This window comes from Lepisma saccharinum, chromosome 14 (assembly GCF_977018435.1).
Source record: "Lepisma saccharinum chromosome 14, izLepSacc3.1, whole genome shotgun sequence".
NCBI lineage: Eukaryota > Metazoa > Arthropoda > Insecta > Zygentoma > Lepismatidae > Lepisma > Lepisma saccharinum.
Window position 1 is genome coordinate 21874147 of NC_139242.1, and position 16572 is coordinate 21890718.

Consider the following 16572-nt stretch of genomic DNA (forward strand, 5'->3'; position numbering starts at 1 on the left):
TATGCCTTCGGGGAGGCCTGTGTATGTGTCTTTATGTGTCAGGAGTGGAGGGAGGGAGGTAAGAAACAAAAGAGCTTTCTCGATCACTCATCTTCTTCGGCAAAGGCTTTAGCCTTGGTTAGGTGCTCAATGCACGCATTATAAATCCAGGCTTGACAGCAGACATGGATAGAGTAAACCATATAGGTGAATCAAAAAGCAAAGGTAAAAATCCATTTAACACATTTGATAAGTTGGCTGTCAGCAAATGTTCATATCGGGTGGCCAGAATTAAAGTTACCCAACTCAGAGCCCTCTGTAGCCTGTTTGAGGTATCGTAGAACTCTGAAATTTGGTGAATGCACTATGTAGACTATGGGGAAGAGGATGGCGATTTTTTTAAAAAAATAGTTCAATTTTCCGCCACCAGGTTGAAATGTGGCTCTGTACTTTCATGATGGGTTGTAATAATGACGTAAACTGCTCCAATTGGTTATGGATTTGCCTTTACCTTGCAATCTTGCAATAAACGAGAGATTATTTTATCGCAACTTCGAACCACTAACAAATGTCTTTCTAATTAATAACTCGGCTAAATCACTTAACGTGATTATTTGTACAACTCATCATGGAAGTACAGCGCCACATTTCAACCTGCTGACAGAAAATTGAACTATTTTCTTTATCGCTATCCTCTTCCCCATGGTCTGCATAGTGGATTCACCAAATTTCAGAGTTGTGCGATGCCTTAAAAGGGCTACAGAGGGCTCTGAGTTAGGTAACTTTAATTCTGGACGATGCTGAACGATGCACTTGTATCGTTTAGTTCTACCAGCTTCTGCCTTTATGAACTAATTAGCAAGGAAAGTATATTTGCTAGAGCGCAATCCACACAACAAACAAGACAATTGTGCATAATTTCTGCTTTCTTCAAGCTTAATGTTTTAGAGTAACAGTTGCCTCTAGAAACATAATCCACGCAACATGATGCCACAATTTTTCCAATGTTATCTTATCGATAAAGGGAACCCATTACATTTCCCGCAATCACACGAATGATGTTTGCTTGGAATTAACTTGTAAATTATACCAAGTCTTTCCCAATGGAGCAAGTTACAAATGATGCCTCGTATCGCCGGGATATGTAAATTTTGTCGCACGCACATTATCAACTGGATAATATTGCTCATAAAGCGCGTAACTTGCGTAACTGTTTGCTGAAGGACAGCAAACACACCGCGGGTACTTTGACCTCAATTAACATTCTGTTACCTGTTAGAACTAATTTGGCAAATGTGTATAACAGTGCGAAGCCTGTATGAGGGAGCTGATTGACCTTTCAAACAGCATATCCTGTAGTCATAATTATCGATCAAAATTCTCATGTCAACATTATGATCATCAATCAATGAATTAAGCAATATACCTGTGTATATGACGTCACGAGTTCAATTTGCGACGAAAATTAGACTTAGAGTATTAGAGTTTTCTTTGACGTAATCCAAAACAGCCTAAAATGTCATGATAGCTTAGTGGTTAACGTTGTTGATTTGTATCACAGGAACATCGATAACATTTTCTAAACATTGTCACCTACGTCATTTATGTACATTCACAACGCTCTACAGGCCACCCCGACGGCGTAGTGGTAGTAGCATCGTTAGCTTGTAATCAAGGGGTCCCAGGTTCGATGCCTGGTGGAGGCACATTGCACAGTGGTTCGGATCCCACTTTAAACTGTAGGTACAGTCCCGATTAGCCTATCTGTTCATAAAGTGGTCTTAAAAACAAATTCAACAACAACGCTCCACCGTTATGCTAGGCCACAAAGATTACTTTGTAAATAATATTTTTATTTTATTTTAAACAAAAGCCATATATGTAATGTTCTGCTTGCCCAAGTGGTTATTATTGACAACTTCTTTGCCCGTACATACACTAAATCATGCCATACTGTCAGATTACTATACCCTGTACCAGCTAACTGTAGACCAGGCGAACGAGAACAAGTCTCTGCGCAAGTAGTGACGCGAGACGTCTCCACCAATGAACAGTGAGATGAACGGGATTGTGTAATGGGCGACGGGAGTTACCCGATTTCCTCCTCTCTGTAAGCGTTGCAAACTCTTGAAAATGATAATACCGAACGCACATGGCAAACGGGCCTTATTTTTGTCTCCAGGTCCGTACGCTTGGTTTAAGAATTTCTTGGGGAAATATTAGGGATAAAACAGCAAGTGTAAATTTTGTCAAGCCGTGCATTTAGCGTACGGACTAAGGTCTGGACCGTACCGTTGGCAACGCTGCGCTTTCACCACTCGATTTTCCTCCTCCTCCTCCTCTGCCGCTATGCGCGGCCCTGCTCCACAGTTAGCTGGGACAGGGTATATGCTTTCCTATAACACTATATTGAACAGAGGACGGTTAAAATCAGCAACTACAAGTTATTTTTGGATAGTTATGTCAGAGATCAAAGTATTATACATCAAGAATACACATCAACATACCTTACCAAGTAGAATGTTGATATCCCGTAGCCTAGTCTACATTAAGGATATATAGAGAGAGTAGACGAACATTACCTAGGAGACAAAACATATTTATGTATGTATAATCGTAGGCGAGATTCAAAGATAAAAAGGAGGGGCGGGGGGAGAAATCTCACCACGGAAAGTGATCAGTAAAAGGTTATTACATCAATACTGCGTTGGGATCGAACCAAGAACCTTGAATCTTCGATTGGGTGATGTAGTTATTCATCATTCATCTCTCAGATGGTTATCACTCGCTTGGCCTAAATGTGATATAGGAGAGGTTACATTCAAAGGAATGGGAAAAGAATTCGCATGTGCAATAATTGAATTTCTGTACTCTCCATGACTGAACCGATATGGATATTGATAAGAAGAGGATAATACTTGCCTCACAAATAGATGAAGGTTATTTCCACACTTGTCTTCTCAATTGCACTTGTCTGACCATGCTGTCAGAATTCAATCTCTTTACGCACCATTGTCCAATAATCGCTTCCCACTTCCCTTCTCTCTCTGTCTCTCTCACACAATCCCAGTCCTTACTCTCTCTCGTATTCTCGCCAACTGCTCTCGCTTCCTCACGATTCCAACGCGCATTCCATAGCCGTCTCTCAAGTCACTAACCTAATGTTTGCCTAATTGCTCATTCCGCATTCCTTTCTCTGCTTCCTGCTATGTTAAGAATAACATAAGACTTATAACTTCTTACCCACTACCTTGGGTACGATACGCTACATAAAGTTACTATAGGTGGGTTTCATGTAACGTCAGGATGCGAACAGTTACCATGTTTGCGGACAATTTTAATTTGCCGTTTGCAAGGAAATGTCCACCATGTAGCGTTCGTTACATCTGCACCAACTGTATTAAATCACGAATGTCTGTGTTTGTATCTTCCGCCTGCCCATTTAAATTTCATATGTTTTCAAGAATTGGCCTTAATCATGACTGCTTAAAGCCACAATGCAACAGTTTGTGACGTAGGATTTAAGAGAAATACGCCTGTATGATAATACATAGTAAAAAGAGTCTGCAAAATGTATACTTATGAGTTCTTGCAGACAACACAATTTTGTAACAATTCTCACTGCAATAGTAATGTAACGATGGCTTTATGTAACTGAAGAATATCCTGGAATGCAATAAACATAGTGACATTATAAATAATGCTCGTCTGACATAACTTGCCCTAAAAGTAAGGTAAGGTAATAAGATAAAGTTCCTCGTGCATGTTCCACATATTCCTGATCTCGGTCATTTTGGAGGTGATGTATACAGCACCACGCTCCGACTGGCTTTAACCCCCTCCCCGGTACTCATTGATTTGAGGCTGGGTGAACCCCAGAGCCGCTTTATTCGGAGACAAGGCCGCAAAAATGAGATCACTCACCCCGGGAATCGAACCCTGTTCTCCCGCGTGGTAGACAAACGCCCTACCTGCTAGACTACCGCCTCAAACTTATAATTGAAATTATATATGGTAGAATTCACGATACTGTGAATCGAGGGACTCCACATTAAATCCGGGACTGATATACAATGTAGCAAAAAAAAAAAAAAAATCGTATCCCCTAAATAAAGCACAGACATGCACGAGCACATTTGTAAGGTCTGTAATAGTTGAATGTATGTTGAAGCTTTCTTTTGCAAGTCCGGAATTTGTAAATTTCCTCGCTAAACAGAACTCGCTTGTACTTTCGGGTAGAAATTTTTGATGCACGGCTTGCAATTTTCCAGTTGATTTTCATTCTACCTTTCTAAAGCTATCCACATGGGGATGGTCGCAGGCAGAATCAACACAGTCGCTATGTCAACAGTGGTAGGAGGACACCAGCGGAGCGCCCCAAGTTTCCAAAGTCCTGGTTTCCTTTTGGAATACCAGAGCGGTAAGTTGACAAGCCAACGGGGCTCATCAGGCGTATTCGTCGACACGCACTGAGGTTGCAGATACAGGCTGTGCTTTGACCATGTGAAATTTTGGTTGAGTGCACATCCGGGGAATAGAGAGAGAGGAGACCTTTTCATTAGTTTGATTGGTAGCTTGCCGTTTCAAAGGTAGCACCAACCAATTTTCTACATGTTCAGTCTGTCATGAAGTGTCGTGTATTTCAGCTGCATGCGAGCAATCCTCCGTGGCGGAGTGGTTAGCGTAGAGCGCCTGGAAGCAAAGACTTCTTTGTCTTCCATATTTTATCCTTGACATTTCCATTAACTTAATCATGTAGGAAAGCGACAGAAAACAAGCGAAAATACAAGTAATTAGAAGCACTGGAGTAGCGTGGCGAGTTGTAAAATTAGGGGATTGGTCATTTCTGTGTTCATTTTTTCACCGAAAAATATAATTATACTTTTTTATAAAGGAAAGTGATATTTGAAAAAAAAACTGATGGTGTAAGTTAGTACATACAGCGTGTCCACAAAAACATTCCGTGATTATAAACGACCACAAAATTTTAATTATGTATATTACCAAATTTATACCGATACCATTCGAAAGAACAGCTCAAAGAATTTTAGCAGATGTGTAATTGTTGGCGTTAACTACAACAATAGATGGCATAACAATAAAAGAATGAAAAAGGAAAAAATAGCCAAAAGTAGCAGAAAACACATTTTAGGAGGTAAGAGAAAAATTAATGAAAATAGTCATGGACAATTTGCACGATAATACTCATGGATCCCACTGTACAATGCTGTATGAATGAGTGTTGCAATAATAATAAGCAAAAGAAATGTAATGGTGGACAAGAGAGAACATACCGAAAGTTCTTTCGATTGTTAATGTCTTATTGTAAATGACATTCTTGTTTGAAGCAAATTTTGTTACTGTTGATGTTTACTGGATGTTTAGGTTAGTACAGTGGGATCCAAGAGTATTACCGTGCAAATTGTCCATTTCATTAATTTTATCTTGCATCCTAAAATGTGTTTTTCTGCTACTCTTGGCTATTTTTTTTCCATTCTTTCATTCTTTTATTGTTATACCATCTATTGTTGTAGTTAACGCCAACAATTACACATCCGCTAAAATTCTTTGAGCTGTTCTTTCGAAAGGTATCGGTGTAAATTTCGTAATATACATAATTAAAATTTTGTGGTCGTTTATAATCACGGAATGTTTTTGTGGACACGCTATATACTGGAAGCAAACGCATATACTGCAGCCCAATATGACCTCGATGACCTAGAGACAGTGTGCGAATAAAAGGGGGTTTGTGGAACCACCCCCAAAAAAAACATTTTATCCCCAGCAACTGAATATTATTTTTATCCCTGCCAGTGATGTTTTTATGACCCTAAAAAAATGAAATTGAAAGCATATGGTATTCAATTTCCTAACTATAACAAAAAACAACTGAAAAATATTTCGTATCCATTAATGGTCCAGTCATCAAAGATTTTCTTGCCGAGAAGTATGCAGCCTTGTGGACTAAAGGAGGACACCATTCTGCAACTGACTAACCTTACCGGAAATGTATTAAAGAAACGTATAGGTAGATTAAATGATAAATTTGAACCTGGTAATAGAAATTTGGCCGAGTTTTCGGTGTTAGTAGTTCGATAGCACTTTTTGTGTTTGGGTTTTCTTGGAAAGTAAATATATCAAATGTTTCTAAATTCCGTGCAAATATTATAAGATTTAATGGCCTAGGTTACAACCAATGCAATCTTCTAAGGTAGACATTACTTTAGTTTACTGATTCGTAACATGTATAGAATTTGCATACCCAAAAATAACTACTTCTCAAAATGAAATCACAATTAAGCCACTGAATGGGCACCCCCGCAAAACAAAAACCTTAATTCGCACACTGGCTAGAGGCATGTCCAATCACATGGTCTATCGTACAGAGGTATAGCGCAAAGCCTACACGTTAATTTTCTAAGTGGAAATATGATCATCTCAAACTCTGCCTAAGTTTATGAAAGTTACTCCGAAGCGCACATCGGATTCTTTTTGTAATTTCCTTGCTTCGAGTAAGAGTCTCACGTCCACTTCTCCAAGCTTGACACATATTTAGCTACAGAAGGCGCTGTTGATTGAAACTTAATTAAGTTTTGCTCTAATGTGGAATTTGTGAAGAATAGGTTGACCTCGAAGTCTATAACTGCCCGATTTTCAGTGTTATCAACGAGTGTATGTTATGCGAATAGTCAATTCACTATTCGATTGAGTTGAATAATATACCAACCACATTTTCTCCTCTCTACCATATTTTTTATTCTGCCACTTTTGTATAATCGCGACAATAAGAATGAATGCCGATTGTATGAAATTTATGAAGGGAGAATAACAAAGAAGAGCTCACGCACAGGTCTGGACTCAAACCTTGAACCTTCGGTTGAGAGATCTTGAGTCGATCACCGAGCGCTCTCGGCAGTTTTACGTATGCGAATATTAACGACATCCTCCACTACTTTTCTGCTTTACCTTTGATTCGTCATCTTTTCCATTCAGTACATTGTGGTATTTTCTTCAACTTTTCATACTTGCTTCGATTGATTGATTGATTGATTTGGTTCATTTTACTTCTCTTCTTGTGCCACTTTTGGCTAATTTGCAAAGATGGGGATGAGTGATGACATGATAAAATTGGTAGACTAACAAATATCCATGCTCAGGCCGGGATTCGAACCCAGGACCCTTGGCGTTGAAGAAATATGAAAATTCATGTGAAAGCTCCAGAAGGAATTCTAATCAGATGTAATTTTTCAGAATTTCGAATATCATACATATACATCATACATAGAAAACCTGGAGCAACGCTGAGAAAAGTGCATTCAAGTAGAAGGGGACTATGTAGAGCGCACATAAAATTTCAACTCGCTACCACATCTCCTTCCCCAGGCCAGAAACTTTCCAGCCGACCCTCACACACATTTTAATGCATTACTGTATTCTATTAATCCAAATATTAAAAATCTGATTTGTGATGTTTCTTCCAGACTTAAATTGCTTTTATAAATTGTGATTTCAAACGAGTACAATTTTCAGATTTTTTAAAATGAAATTTGAATCAAACCCTGCTGAGGTTCCATCAAAAATTTAATAAAAATCTGTTTTCCTTTCTGTGAACATTAGGATCCAAGTTGCACTTCTGCCCCTATATATTTTTCAATTCTCCACTCTCAAAACGTTTTTGATGCAGTCCATTGTATGCTTGACATTTTAGCCTCAGGAAAATATTCCTGTGAAACATGTTTTACAATTCGTTGTAATGGAGTACGTAGTGAATAAATCTTCCATTAAATTTCATATCCGTTGGTAATTTGTCTTGTGCCTATTGATTATTGGCTCCGTACATGACAGTATGTGAATTCTACAAAGCCACTCATATGTCAAATGTACTTTGGTTATGTGGCTTCCAACGTGAAAATTTTATATTTCAATACGGAGATGCTTTTAAATTATTGATCCTGTGCGAACTCAGCTGAACATCAGCATCCACGTCTATTCATGAGTGCCTGAGGCGTATGGCAAAATATACATAAAATATAGCGTGCAGACGCGTTGCAAACGCACAAAATAGTTGTTTTTTATGTATGAGGGGACGCGTGCATTTTCAGGCACGATGTTTTCCATACATGTAGAGTGGTAGTTCCCTAATCTAACGGAAATAGATAAATATGATAACACTGATTGGATAGACCATAATTTATGCAGTCATCTTTTAAGGTGGACAAGGTATTTTAAAATGGTTGAACTTGGAGTAGCGACGTAAAATAATAATATAAAAATACAAAACAATTTGAACGATCTACCTTGATATAAATAAATTATCTACACTCTTGAAAGTTGACACTGGAGCCTGTGTTCATGGAAGTAAATTAATTAATATTATTTAAAATAAAAATATGTGTAAAATTGAGAATTTTTAAAATATTGGCAAATATATTTTGAATAGCTACATGGGAAGTCATTTAAAATTAAAATAAAAAAATCACGTTATGCACAGAGGCATTAATTATATGACAATCGAAAAATATAATACAGTGTGTCTATAAAGTCACTTAACATTTCAATGAACTAATGACAAATCTTTCTTTTTCCCGAGTGATCTGATAAAATGTACTCTATAGAAGACAGAATGGCCGTTGTTTGTGCTCGTCTGCGTGGAATGACGTATGAATAGGTGCGGACGGACTTCACTCGGAAATTCAGAAAACCAGGCCCCACCAGGCTGGCTATTAAGAACCTGGTCAACAAATTCAAGTGAATAGGTAGTGTTGAGGATGAATAACGTTCTGGTACGCCACCCATAACACCACAAATGGTGGAAAATGTACAGGACGCGATCACACGTAGCCCCACCGCATCGACCACGCGACTCAGTATCCACAATCCCAGCATCTACCAACTGTGGCTCATAACACGGTGGATTGGGGCACGCCAAGCTTCTTACTATGCATCAACAGGATGGGGCACCACCCCATCTTGCCATCATCTTTCGTGATCACCTAAACGAAGTTTTCACCGGTAGATGGATTGGTGAGTTGTCCCCCCCTCCTCGATCTGACCCCCTTAGACTTTTTCATTTGAGGGTTTATCAAGTCTAAGGTGTACGGGGCGAGGATCCACAGCATAGACCAGTTGAAACAACGCATTACGGCCGCAGTTGCTGAGATTACACCAGCTATGTTGGAGAAGGTGTTTCGGGCTGTGGTGGATTGTTGGCATCTGTGCCTAGACTTGAGGGGTGTTCACATTGAGTTATACTGATTTTGTGTCCTACTGTGATATATGTTTCAGTACATATATACCATAAATCCTGTTCATGCAGAAATGTTAAGTGACTTTATAGACACGCGTTAATTACTGTGTCAAATAAAAATGAAGTAGCTTCGTGCTACATTTCAAGATTGTACCTTACACTCGAAATAAACTTGTATGTAAAGAATATTCGTGTGCTTTAATTTAATTATAACATAGTGATAGAAAATAACGTCTACCTGTCGACCGTGTAGCGTGTTCGTTAAATGAATTACATCCCCACTAGAGATCGCGATGTAGAGTAGATTATTTTGCACACATAAATGTATCCAGTAATTATATGTAGGCAGCATGTGAACTACTTTTGCTATTCCGATACTATATCAAAACGCGGCTTCATTCCCTTCGCCAAGAATACAAACTTAAGTTCCCTCTAGGCTCTTATAAACTTTAAGATTTAAACCAAAATCTTATTTCGGATTCTGATTACATAAGCGTGGCTATTTATTTGTTTGAGTTTATTTCTAAGTCCATTTTATGCACAGAAAGGCTAATCGGAACTGGACCTACAGTTTAAAGTAGGATCCGAACCACTATATGCCTCCGGGGTGTAAGGGGTGACCTTCCACGTAGTACACCCAAATGTCAACCTCACTTCCACGTTAGTACACCCTGGACTGAAGACTAACGAGGCTCTGGCGACTGGCCCCATGGCCAATATAATTTTGTTTGTATTGTCCTATTGTCCTTATGTGTGCTGAGTGCCCGTTTACAGCCTCAGCTTTTAACAGAAGTCAGAACATTTTAAGATTTTTAATTATGCAACGTTAGAGTTGTTCTTTGTAATGATAAAGGGCTGTCCCCCGTATAATGTGACGGGAGCAAAATAGCCTAAGTGCTGAGGCTCCCACAATTTTAAAATCAAAATAAAAAAAATCAAATCACTATATGCCTCCACCGGCTGGGTGGTTATTTGTTTTTAAATAAGTTGGATTTATTGTTGGCAAGAGTTAATTGAAGTTACCGCTTGATAACATAATACGCGTAAGTATGTTGCAAAATTATGTGAAGTTAATTTTAGTTAAAATATTACTTCGATGTAATTATGCTTATATTAAATAAACACATACTTACAATAACAGTAACACTTTAAGTATTTTAAAATAAAGTTATTACGTATTTTTATCATTAAAACCTTAAATATATAACATGATGATGTTCTTTTATTGGAGGAAACTGGAAAGTAAGGGGGATGAAAATTTTATCTCGAGCCGCCTCTGTTTCTACAGTGAAATTTCTGAAAAAAAAAAAAGAAAAAAAAAGGGCTAATTTAAGCAACTAAAACCATTTTGACAATCCACCTCCCCGCCTCCGAGGTCAAGTTCAACTATGAGCATGCATCAGTAGAAATAAAAGAACATATACGAACAATGAATTTGTCCACTACAGAAGCTATCGTTGTTTCCCCGTGGGAGATTTGCTTTTTCAAAACTATGCAAAGCACGTAGAAACCAACCCTCTTTGATTCATTCCTGCCAAAGTTGTAAGATATTTGGAATTTATATCGAGAACGTGACAACTTAGGAAGATCTTTCAGATCCAAGAAATAAAGGCACCCCCTCCCCCTTTGCCCCCTCATTCCAGTAAGCAAACTTGTATTTCACGAGCAAAGTACGTATGCATCGGTCCTCTTGGGACAGATCTTTCTTGCTTGAGCAAATAAAATTCCACACTAGCTGGAAGGTATCGATGCAGATGGATGTGGAATATGGCACACTACGCACAGAAATTCTTTCTATGAATTTACCGAAGGCGTCAGATCGCAAAGGAGATTGACGGGAGGACGGATTGGAGCTCTGAGAAATAGATTTTCGATCCGTGACGTACGACCACCAGAAATTGTTGCCTTCAGCGCTTGAGATGGAAGAGATGCTCTCTCTCTCTCTCTGTCCTTTTCACGAAATTTGCATTCCTCACTCCCACAACCTATCCACAACATATCTGATTGAAACTCGGTACCATATCTACCTCTTCAGGTTGATTGCGACGATGAGGATGAATCATGAAATGAGAAATACAATCGTCACATGTATACTGTACCAGTACTTTCTTTGTGAGGAATTCAAACTGTAACAAAGTTACTTTCTCGCAATAAAGGTAATGTTGTCTACAGTTAATTAAATTGTTAACTTGAAAATCTGTAACGTGTGGAAGAACTAAATTTGGTAACTCTCTTTTCAACTACGTATGTCTTCTCTGGATCCTAAGGTAAATGAATTTTTGTGGAATCGTTCAAGGCAAGGAAGTTAGACTTCGTTGAATGCTAAATTGAAAATATTCATGTTTTACAAATAAATATATATATTGTTTTTAAGAAAGTAGTATGGGACAACAGCTACGAATAATCTAGCTTCGTGTTCTGTGAAAATCATAAACCTGCTCTCTAGCCTTCTTGAACCCAAAGGTTTATGGATGCAGCAACACAAGCCTTTCATCTGTCCTTATCATGGGCAAGATCAATCCAATATTTTCCATACTTGCCAATTTCCTTTAGGTGCATCTCAACATTATCCCTCCATCTTCGTCCTTCCTACAGGACGCTTACCATTATATTTCCCAACAAGAATCCTGTAAACTCTTCTTTCCTCTCCCCTTCCTGCCACACAGGAAGACCCAAGTCTTCTTGATTGAAATATTCTAATAATATCTGGACATGAATACAAATTATGCCGTTCTAAATTATGTAACCTTATTCACTCACCTGTCACCTCATTCCTTTTAGGTAACAGCAGTTGAAAATAAGGAAAGGATATATTAGAAATATGCGTATTTATATGTAATGAAGGATTGCACACCGATGGAAAGATATACAAGCCGAAGCCAACACGGCATGTTTTCCTGTATTTGCAAACTTGCTCACAGCAGGATCAAAAGAGCAGTTGTTCTCCAAAGAATGAAGGAAGATTAGGCCACCATTATTTCTTCTCCCTCGCGCAATTCGTAGTTACGACCTTGCAGTTGTAATCGTGGCTCTTCTTACCCTTCATTTGGTCCTCCTCTCTAATTCTTCCACTTTATTGGGCGTGACCGGGGCCCTAACGCAGTTTTGGAGCTCCACGGACGTGAACGGGAAATTCTGGGAAGTTAATCCAAGATTCCACTCAGCTCAGTGAGAAGGAACGGAAGTAAGGATGCTTCTTTCGATTGAATCTGCGGGACTCGTCATGTTTGCTTGTTGGGTATCTATTGGGTTAGCTTCGACAAGGGGCGGTCCAAGGTGAACATGCCTCTTAAGTTTGGGAGACCTTTGTCTTTCGGATAGAGGAATCCGGTTTGGAAGCTGCCGGTTATTCGTATACATTTTTTTTTCTTACTTTGATCAACAGCAAAGTTTGTCCAACTTTGTTACTTTCAGTCCACTATATGCACAGATAGGCTAATCGTGACAGTTTATAGTTGGATCCTATTCGCTATTCAATGTGCCAGTGATGTGTTCACAAATACCTAACACCCCCTAATCAGGGCTGAAAATTGAAATTTCCACGAAACTTTCGTTAACATGGTCTTGTCTTGTTTGTCTGTGATTGCTACAGTGACGAGCGATTAGTGAAAAGACCTGCTTTATTATAATTAATAATTGTTAACATTTATTCATAATTTGGAAAAGACACGCGGTAGTATATGCATATGGAGAAACTCGTACCCACTTATCCGCGAGTGGCAGTGGCCACTGAAATTTATAGAACGAAAAAAAAAAAAGTTTCGCGGATAAGTGAGGACTAGTTTCTTCATATTTATTTTTAAAATATTTACATAAACATAAACAAATGAAAAATACATTAAGGCTCTGGAATTTTCTTCTATTTGAAATTTAAACAGAAGGGAATCATTAATAGTAGTCTTCTCACACAAAGAGGAACATTTTGAATTAAATGTACATATCCTCAATGCTCTGTCGTAATAGTGCTTACTAAAAAAATTATTCGTGCGAGTGAAAGATACTTCAATATCGTTATTTTGCGTGTGATAAAGGGTAGCTTTTATTGATTGACAAACTTGACATTTTGGTCTTGGGTTGATCAGGGTAAAGAAGAAACTACGATAGAAAAGCACCGAAAAAGTGAAATTCAAGAAGAAAGAAGTACTGCAGATGATGTGGTGGTTGCAGTACCAGCGCTCCGTACTCGTCTCCAACATAGGCAACATAGACGCAGTCATACTCTCCTAATTACCCTCGCGGCAACAAAAAAGAAAAAAATCGATCCGGTCCGCTCCGGTCCATTTCGTCCTTTTTCATAAAGACCAAATTTGTGGTCATTTTTGGCTCTAAGTGTACATCCAGATGGGAAAATATAGATAATCCCCCCTATGCAACTCCATCGGGAATCGAACCTGGGACTTCTTGATTATAAGGCGGCCACGTTACCCTCTTCACTAGGTGTGTCCAAACTTTTTCTATGCAGGGCCAGTAACTAGTTAAGAAAATGCTCGCTCGATGCATTACATTAAATACAATGTTACAAAAATGGTTTATAAGCACTAAGACGGGTCACGTAAAATACCACGGTGGATCGGTTGTTTTTTGATTGATCTGTTCTCATTCCAAACTTGCCCACTATAGTCTGTCTCTTGAATATGTGGAGCAAGACCGCGCATAACGGAAGAGAAAGGGAGAAAGTGAGTTGGCGGAGCAAAGTAATGCATGCTGCTGCAAACGGCTGGTAGCTGCACTCACTTCCCCTCTCACGAGTTCATTGGTGGAACCCTCTCAAGTCACTTCTTGCGCAAAGATTTGATTTTGTTCGTTTGCTTCAGAGATTCCTGGGACAGAGTATAGGTGCTGTAATCATACCACTAGCACTTGTGTTGAACGAAATATCAAAAACAAAACATACGCCACTGCCGTGTTTGTTGGCAGAACCGACATATAAAAATGCACACCTCGCTAAGAGCGGTGTTTTTTAAACGTACGATTTCAAGTGCACAGAATTGCACAAAGCAATATGTTACAATGGGCCTCCCCGATGGCGCAGTGGTAGCGTCGACGCCTTGTAATCAACATAAACTGTAGGTCCAGTCCCGATTAGCCTTACTGTGCATAAAGTGGACTTAAATCACGAACTCAATCAATACGATACAATAACGATTAGTCTTAAACTTGAAGTTGTAAATGGAGTGCCATCAGATAGTTGGAAAAGAACAGGAAAATCTGCTGTTCCCCCTCCTAGAATCCTTGAATCTCGTACCTGTAAGAACTGAAAGTGCCAGGTGTAGATTCCCCATCTCACCTGATGATTTCCGCTTAATAGAGGCTGACCACACAAGCATGAACATTTTTAGCGGCCCCAGCTGAAGGACTGCCAAAAAACAGGGGGGGAATCTCCAAGTTATGAAGCGAAGTTGGCAGAGCGGAATTTCTTTATTGGTACCCCTTGATGAAGAAACCATGTTCTTGTACAAGTCTCATCAGTTTGCACGAACACCTTTTGCACTGATTGCTTCTTCTTTAAAATAAACTTGCTTTGAAAGACTTTCCTAGCTGAATAATATGAGCTTGAATGTGGTAAAAACACATTCAATAGCAAAGACAGCCAGGGGTAGAAAACCAAGAGAAGAGCAGACTTAGGTATGGTCTCCTGTTTTCCTAGATCAGTATGTGTATGTTCTCCCGTACCATCAAAACAACAGGGTTTGAGCTTGGGCTGCGGGTTTAAGCATAATAACTTTTCTCTTGAGATTTCAGCCAGTATATGGAACCGGTGGTCACTCACCATCGCGAGGAGATTGGGAAGCTACGAATGAGTAGGGTGAAGATCTACAAAAACGACTGGGGGTTCGTCGTGCTGACCACTGGTTGGATGATCGTCCATCTCTGGTGAGGCATGTGGGAGTGAGGCCGGCAGTCGGTATATAGGCACTGACCTTCAAGGCCTGTTGCGTCACGGACTATTATTATATATTTAGTATATATGTGTGCTAGTTCATAATGACATTCAAAAAAATATTATCCACCCTTTATACTTCATGATCTGCAGAAGGTTTTGTGGGATATGGAGTCAGTATTGAAAAGTGAAAATACAGACAATTTCGATTTTGATTGAAAGTTCGCATAAAAGCCAATACTAGTAATAAGCATATGGATATAATTTATGGTGACTCTGGGAGAAAAATCAATTGTAATGCCAGTTTCGTTTCTACAAGTCGTCATTTTAGATGCAGCAAATTTTCAACAAGCATGACACTTTATGCTGTATTGTTGGAGTTGATATTAGGATCTTTGAAGACTAATCACAAAACAAAATTCACATGTTTTAAAATAAAAACTACTCGAAACTCAAATTAAAATTGTACAACACTTTCGCCATTATATCTCCTCGTATATAGCACAGAATATTGATGGTCTGGCTTCAAAGCAAACTTTTAAAATTTCCTGGTCACAAACTTCTGATAGAAAAAACAAAACTCCACCACAAAACCTAAACATAGCTTAATACAAAATTCATTTCTTTAAATGTGGTAATGTGCAAGATAGCGACGCTGAAAAATAATCTTCCTTTAAATGAATGAATAAATGAACAGACTTATTTGTGGTGCCATTAGATGGGAAGGAACGACATGACGAATACGCACTTAAAAGAAGTTTGCCATTTTGAAGCTTCCAGGTGATTTCATATAAGATTTTAGTTCTTTGAAGTGTGACATCATGGCGATATTTTTGTAACTATAGATGAGTTTAATTCAACCAAACTACTTATGACATCAGCATGGCGATTCTCCTCTTACTTATACTTGATTACTTCTGTACTTCATTATTTTATTCGCGATGAGAACGAGTATAAACAAATGCCTGAATTCTGGACCAAATATCCGTATTCCGGAACCTGGATCAGATAGCTACATTCTGAAGCCTGGATCTGATATTCGAATCCTGGATCCGATATCCACATTCTGAAACTTGGACCCAATACCCTCATTCTGAAACCTGAATCCAATATTATCATTCTGAAACCTGAATCCAATATTATCATTCTGAAACCTGAATCCAATATTCACATTCTGAAACCTGGATCCAATATTCACATTCTGAAACCTGAATCCAATATTCACATTCTGAAACCGAGATACAATATTTGCATTCTGAAACCTGGATCCAATATTCACATTCTGAAACCGAGATCCAATATCCACATTCTGAAACCTGGATCCAATATTCACATTCTGAAACCGAGATCCAATTTTTACATTCTGAAACTTGGATCATATATTCACATTCTGAAACCTGGATCAAATATTCACATTCTGAAACCTGGATCCAATATCCGCATTCTGAAACCTGGATCCAATATC